A 7,896-nucleotide genomic window follows, 5' to 3' on the forward strand; every position below is an offset into this window, starting at 1 on the left:
GGAAGGCTGGGTTTTCTACTCACCTTGCATCAGCTCAAAGGCCTTGTGAAAGCAGTGGATCTCCCTTAAACTCCATATTAACTACGGTTGACTGCTGAGCTCTCTGTGAGGGGAGAAGAACGGACTTGAAACATGTAAATGGAACTTGGGAACTACAATAGAAGACAGATCCTTCTCTTGCAGAAAAGGCATTTTATTTTATTTTTTTTTTTTTTTGTCCTAATTTCATTCTTTTACGTGTAACTGTCCAGTTTTCCTAGCACCACTTACTGAAGAGGTGTCTTTGCCCCATTGGATATTCTTGCCTCTTCTGTCAAAAATAAGGTATCCATATTGCATGGGCTTATTTCTTGGTTTTCTATCTTGTTCCATTGGTCTGTATTTCTGTTTTTGTGCCAGTACCATACTGTCTTGATGACTGTAGCTTTGTAGTATAATCTGAAGTCAGGAAGGTTGATTCCTCCAGCTCCATTCTCCCTTCTCAAGACTGCTTTGGCTATTTAGGGTCTTTTGTGTTTCCATATGAATTGTGAAATTTTTAGTTCTAGTTCTGTGACAAATGCCATTGGTAATTTGATAGGGATTACACTGAATTTGTAGATTGCATTCGGTAGTATAGTCATTTTCACAATATGGAGTCTTCCTACCCAGGAACATGGAATATCTCTCCATCTGTTTAAGTTGTCTTTGATTTCTTTCATCAGTGTCTTATAATTTTCTGTATACAGTTATTTTGTCTCCTTAGGTAGGTTTATTCCTAGATATTTTATTCTTTTTGTTGCAATGGTGAATGGGACTGATTCCTCAATTTCTCTTTCTGATTTTTCATTGTTTGTATACAGGAATGCAAGTGACTCCTGTGTGTTGATTTTGTCTCCTGCAACTTTGCTAAATTCACTGATTAGCTCTAGTAATTTTCTAATAATATCCTCAGGGTTTTCTATGTATAGTATCATGTCATCTGCAAACAGGGAGCACTCTCCTTTTCTGATCTGGATTCCTTTTATTTCTTTTTCTTCTCTGATTGCTGTAACTAGGACTTCCAAAATTATGTTGAATAATGGTGGTGAGAGTGGATACCTTTGTCTTCTTCCTGATCTTTGGGTGAATGCTTTCAGTTTTTCACCACTGAGAATAATGTTTGCTGTGGGCTTATCATATATGGCCTTTACCATGTTGAGGTAGGTTCCTTCCATGCCCATTTTTTTAACAGTTTAAATCATAAATGGGTGCTGAATTTTGTCGAAGGCTTTTTCTATTGAGGTTTCTACTGAGATTATCATATGGTTTTTATCTTTCAATTTGTTAATATGGTGTATCACACTGATTTGCATATATCGAAGAATCCTTGCATCCCTGGAATAAACCCAACCTGATCATGGTGTATGAGTTTTTTAATGTATTGGTGAATTCTGTTTGCTAAAATTTTGTTGAGGATTTTTGCATCTATGTTCATCAGTGATATTGGCCTGTAGTTTTCTTTTTTTGTGTTGTCTTTGTCTGGTTTTGGAATCAGGGTGATGGTGGCCTTGTAGAATGAGTTTGGAAGTGTTCCTTCCTCTGCAACTTTTTGAAAGAGTTTTAGAAGGATGGGTATTAGCTCCTCTCTAAACGTTTGACAGAATTCACCTGTGAAGCCATCTGCTCCCGGGTTTGCTTTTTGGCAAATTTTGATCAGTTTCGATTTCTGTGCTTGTAATTGGGTTGTTCATAATTTGTAATTCTTCCTGGTTCAGTCTTGGAAGATTGAACTTTTCTAAGAATTTGCCCATTTCTTCCAGATTATCCATTTTAGGTTATGCCATATAGTTGCTCAGAAGTCTCCTATAATCCTTTGTATTTCTGCGTTGTCTGTTGTAACCTCTCCTTTTTCATTTCTTATTTTGTTGATTTGATTCTTCTCTCTTTTTTCTTGATGAGTCTGGCAAAAGGTTTGTCAATTTTGTTTATCTTCTCAGAGAACCAGCTTTTATTTTTTATTAATCTTTACGATTGTTTCTTTCATTTCTTTTCATTTATTTCTGCTCTGATCTTTATGATTTGTTTCCCTTCTGCTAATTTGGGGGTTTTTTTGTTCTTCTTTTTCCCAGTTGTTTTAGGTATAAAGTTAGGTTGTCTATTCAATGTTTTTGTTTCTTGAGGTAGGACTGTATTGCTATAAATTCCCCTCTTAGAACTGCTTTTGCTGCATCCCATAGGTTTTGAGTTGTGTTTTCATTGTCATTTGTTTCTAGGAAATTTTTAATTTCTCTTTTGATTCCTTCAGTAACCTGTTCATAATTTAGACACATATTGTTTAATCTCACAGTGCAGCTTGTCACTTGTGTGTATCTTGCAGGTGGACTTTCCTCCACCTCACGGACAGGGTCTCCAAGATGATGCGGTGGAGAATCCTCCAGGTTCACAGGAAATTTTACTTTGCTTGCTTCTCCTGCTCAATGATCTCTTTGGTGGAAAGGCTGTTCTTCTGCGTCTCAGTCTTCTTCAGCTTGGCCTTATCGAAGCTGTTGATTTCCCCATGTTGGGCTTGTCTGCCATTTTCTTAAAACAATCCGAGAAGTTCCACTTCAAGTCTCCTGTCCCAGTGCTCCCACTTGTGTCACTGGTCCTCTGTCCTCCACCTGAGGCGTTCGTGGCTGCAGTTGGGAGACCGGAGTCAGAATTTCTCTGAGGCCTCAAGGCTGCACCCTCACAGAAGCAGCGAAGACAGCGTCCACCACCACCTGCAGGGAAAGACAGTAGCTTCGCGCCGAGCAGGCGCAGCTCACTCACACCGTCTGTCTCCCAGCCCCGGGCCTTCAGATTGGCCGAGGGCGCAGTGATGTCACGTCCTTCCTGGCAGGGCAAGCGTGCAGCTCCCAGCTCCACGTGGAGCTCAGGTGCGAGGGCTTGGTGGTCAGATGAGGTCCCAACAGGCTCGCGGCTCCTCAGCCTCAGATCTCGGCCACCGTGGGCGGCCATCTGGCAAGCGCACTCAGAAAAGACATTTTAAATAAGAGGTCTTTCAGGTTCCCTCCTCCTGCCTCCATCAATGTATAAGTTTATAAATCACCCTGATTTACAGGGTGTTGCCACCCTCCATGCTGTGGTGTTGTGTGGTGCGTTTATTCCTCAAGGCCTTCTGAATCCTGGCCCTTGGGCTAAGCAGAGATGTTTGTCTGTGTTCATTTGTGTTAACCCACACAGAGAGACCCTCTCGGATCTACAGTAGAGAACGATATTGTCCCAATTTCCATTTGAGAAACCTGACCCCCCCAACTTTTGTCCATTTAGAAATCCGAATGCAAAGATGGGCAGCATGGACGCCTACGAGCAGGTCCGAAAGGGAACCCTGAAGCTGAAAGGAGTCACAGAGCTTGGCGTGACGAAGCGGAAGGAGAAAAAGGACAGAGACAAGGCAAAACTCCTGGAAACCATGGGAAAAAATCCAGAAGAACCAGGAGGAGGAGCTGAGGCGCCACCTCGACAAGCAGACCCCAGCCCAGGTGGCCTTTGAGAAGGTGCAGGAGAAGCGACAAATGGAGAGGATCCTGAAGAAAGCATCCAAAACCCACAAGCAGAGAGTGGAGGACTTCAACAGACACCTGGACACACTCACGGAGCACTATGACATTCCTAAAGTCAGCTGGACCAAGTAGCCACCCCACCCAGGAGATGGAGTATTGTCCAGGGGAAGCAGGAAGCAGAGTTGGGGTCATCTCTGGAGCCTTTGGAAACATTCTTTTACACACATTCTTTTGAGCCTTCTGCTGAGCCCATGCTTATCAGAGCAATGGGCCCTTATTATGGAACCGCATTAAAGAGAGATGGCCCTTTAAATTCAAAAAAGAAAAAAGCAACCTCCATGTCCAATGGTTCATGCAGCCTCCAGAAGTGTGTGTTCACCAGGAGACCCACATGGGCGAGAAGCCCTATGGCTGCCATCTCTGCCACAAGAAGTTTCCTCACGATCCACGCTGCATGGTCACCAGAGGACAAACCCAAGAGAAGCCTTTCTGCTGTGAGCACTGTGAAAAAGCTTTCAACCACAGTGGGAACCTCATGGTCACACTCTGGGCTCGAGCCCTACATGTGCCCCGAGTGTCACTGGCCTTCCGCTCCCCGGGGTCTCTCAAATCCCACCAGGAAACCCATTCTGAACCACTGGCCGAGGACCCTGCCCTCGGGTCCAAGTCCTTCTGCTCCAAGAAGGAAATTCACAATGATTTGTCACTTCTGTAACACAAAGGGTGGATGACATGGGAAGAGCTTCAGAGGATATTGGGTCCAGGGGCTTCCATTTACATGAATGAGGAGGATATTTGAGTGATGGCTTATCGCTCCCTTTGGATTTTGTTTTCTACTTTAGTGTAGCCTGTTTCAATCAGTTTTTGCTTTCTTTTGTTATTCTTCTAATGAAAGCATGTCTCATTAGTTATCAGTATTTCATCATGAAAATGAGCCTACTGTTGACTGCCTTCCTGTTAGGTGGGACTTCACTGTAAAACTGCATATTCCTGGCACATTGGACAGGCTCTGCCGTGGAATTTAAACTTCAAATAAACACATTTCTGTCAAAGACTGCTTATTTTCTAAGACTTTTCTACAGGGAATAGGTGATAGCCGTGGTTTTGCCGTCATGGCTGTTATTATGCTGAGATAGATTCACTCACTCCATACTTGTTCGGGGATTTCTTCCCGAGGTGTTCCGAAAAAGGAAGGCTTCGGAAAGTGATAGGTGTCTTTCTTTTCTCCTATTGGTGTACAACTTCTACTCTTCAAAAAGACTGCTTAGAACTCGCGTTTTCTCACACCTTTGCTCATCACCTGATTTTAGAAAAGCTTTTTAATACTTATCTCACAAGAACAGAAAATACGAGAGGAGTCAAACCGATCTGGCTCCCACCATCATGTCTTTGACTCCGTCAAACCCTCCAGGGAGTGAGACCAAAAATTGACGAGATCATTAAAACCAGTCCGTTCACCCCAAAATGCAGTCCCCAAAGTCCAAAATCAATCAAATCCAAAAGGAAACCGAGGGATTTCCCTAGCCGTCCAGCGGGTGAGACTTAGCGCTCCCGCTGCAGGTGGCGTGGTTTCCTTCCGCGGTCTGGGAACTGAGACCGCACCTGCCTCCCTGCTTGGCCAAAAACAGAACAAACAAAATACACAGAATCTGTCGCTAAATCACTATGGAGCCCTCTTTAGTAAATCGTGGTTTCTCCTGAGCGAGTTTCCATGGGCAATCGAATCCCTGTGATTAAGTAAAGTGGGATTATCTAGAATGGTTTGCTCCGCCCTCAACGAATCCATGCGCCGATTGGGTAACAGGCCGAGAGGTCGGGCATTTTTTCCAGCTTCATAGAGAGACGTTTCTCCGCGGGCCGAGTTTGAGAGCAAGTCCCCAACTGAGGACGAGGAAGGCGAGAAGGCTTCAAAGACGTAATTGATGGGAAATGTCTAAAGAGAACGCTCGAAAGTCAGGGCACGTGGAAGTGGGTTTCAGTAAGTCCTGGCTTTCTGTTCACCTTGCATTCGCTCAGAGACCGTGTGAAATCCACCGATCTCCCTCCGGCCACACGGGAACTGTGATTCATTTGTGGAATCTTCTGTGAGATGAGATTGTTTCCACACTCCATGGTGTCGTGTGGTGTGGTTCATTTTCTCAACAAGGGCTTTAAAGCACTGCCCTGTGGACATTTTTGACCACACAGTTTCTTGTACTATGAGATGGATGTCGGAGGAATAAGAGAATGGATTCTTGTCCCTGGTGTGAAATTCTGAGGGAGGAATAATGCCCAGTATTGGGATGAGGGATGGTAGGGTGGATGAAAATAAAACTAATTGGCTGCATTCGTTTATCTTTTTTGCCCCCATATTTCTGAATACTGAATCTGTTACTGAGGAAAAGCAAGAGGAAATTCCTTTCCATCGCAGTCAGTTGGGCACCCACTTCTAGAAGCATTTGCCCAGAGTCCTACTGAAAAGCTCTAGAGTCGGTATGGCTGAGAACCAGACAAGGGGTCGTGGCTTCGACGCGGACAGCCCCGTAGCAGAGTCGACAGCGTCGCCACACAAAGACACCCGATGGGAAAACCCTGACTCCGACCGTGAAGAGTGTGCGTTCGCTTCAGAACGTTTAGCAGCTCGGACGAATCCGACCCGATCAAGGCTCTGAGGAGGCTCCTTGAGCTCTGCGGGGGCTCCGTGAGCTCTGCGAGCTGTGGCTGAGGCTGGATCTTCACACCAAGGAGGACACGGTGGACAGGCTGGTGCTGGAGCAGTTCGTGAAGTGCATGCCACCGGACATCCAGGTCTTAGTCAAAAGTAGTGGTGCCCAGACTGGTAAGGACCTGGAGGAGGTGCTGAGAAAGAAGCAGAAACTGACGAAATGGGTGAGTAGGACCCTAGTGACCCTGTGAGACAGGGAACGGTGGCATGAGGGGCTGCGAGCTGGGAGATGAAGCAGAAGGATCAGAGGGCTTGGCTCTAAATCACTGATTCCCACAGGGGTGAGCACTTGCCTGTGGCATCACTGGAGGTTTCTTTGGTCCTCACTTTGAGGGTGTTGGTCTTTCAAATGTCATTCCCAGGAGGTGGGCTCCTAGGGTGGGATACACAATGAATACCTTTTTGGATCTTGTGAAGGGAGACTGATCCTATCTGAATTTTTCCTCACAGGCTGTTCTCCGTGTCCAAGGCGAGGATTTTTAGATGCCACTCTCGGGTGTTGAGATGTTAGGATCTGAGGTCAGTGAGGGGCACAGTGAGGGAGACCGAGCCAGGGAGCCTCAGTCTACAGTCAGGGTCTTCCCTCCAGACGAGGGTCAGCAGGAAAGCCAAGACGGGCAGCATCTGCCAGGAGCCAAGGACCTGTCGAGGGGGCAGGTGAGTGTGATGTCCTGACCTCCAGTCTGGGAGCAGGTAGAAGAGGGTCGGGTGAGAGTGGCTGCAGAAGTAATTGGGAGAACTTGGCAAAGGACAGGAATGGACCCACTGCCTCCAGGAATTCCCATGGATGCATTCCGTTCCTGGTCGTTTTATACCAGTGTGAGAATGAAGACAATCCATCTTTCATAGTCCTTCACCATGAAAGCTTGTGGCCCTAAGCATGAGGGAGAGGAGTCCTGTTTCCACGGGATGGTGCTGGCTCAGTTCATCAGGGGTAAATGCACTCACACCTGTTTCACCCATGATGGATTTCGTCAGAGGCACTAATATTGGGGGATATTGTAAACACCTTGAATTGAATAACAAGTTCCCTGTTGGAGTTATTTTTCCCCTCAGATTTTGGAGTATGTCTGGAGAGAGAGGATTTTTTTGAAATGTGAATCGGGATAGGAGATGCTACTGATTTCTCATGAATAGAGCTATATAGTATAGAATAGAGCTATACAGTATAACAGCTATACTGCTTATCATCTTATTATGCCCCAGGCCACTTTCCATGACGAAGACAAATCCAGGCAAGGTATCAACAAGTGGTGAAGTCAGGAGCCCTAGAGCCAGAATCCACTGCTTTCAGATTCAGGGCTTGGAGATGTGAGATGAGGTGGAGAGATATGTGCAAAGATAATTGTCAGTGCCAGCTATGAAGTCTGGACCTGTTTCCCAGAGGTGGTCGGTATAGATCAAGGACAGACATGGGAATCAGAAGAGGATTGCCAATCAGGCTGATGGGAAGCAGTCAGGGCATATCCCCCAAATTGATATTCAGAAAGCTGGAGTGTGAAATCAGGGTATGAGGGGGGTGGGGATAGAGGAGACAGAGCTTGCCGTGGGCTAAGGCAGTGGGATTGACTCTGCTTGGTTGCCCCTTGTCAGGGCCAGAAAGCTCTCCCGCCAGAGACCATTCCTAAAACAGGTGAACTGGAGGGTCAGATGTGCTCCAAGGGGAACTTGGAGAAGGACCTGCTG

General features: G+C 45.9%; 1 pseudogene; it reads left to right on the forward strand.

The window, feature by feature from the left end:
* The first annotated feature begins 3,298 nt into the window (after positions 1 to 3,298).
* On the forward strand, positions 3,299 to 3,638 carry LOC102264585 (protein FAM32A-like; annotated as a pseudogene).
* The last annotated feature ends 4,258 nt before the right edge of the window (positions 3,639 to 7,896 follow it).

This window comes from Bos mutus, unplaced genomic scaffold, assembly GCF_027580195.1.
Source record: "Bos mutus isolate GX-2022 unplaced genomic scaffold, NWIPB_WYAK_1.1 CTG1912, whole genome shotgun sequence".
Taxonomy (NCBI): Eukaryota; Metazoa; Chordata; class Mammalia; order Artiodactyla; family Bovidae; genus Bos; species Bos mutus.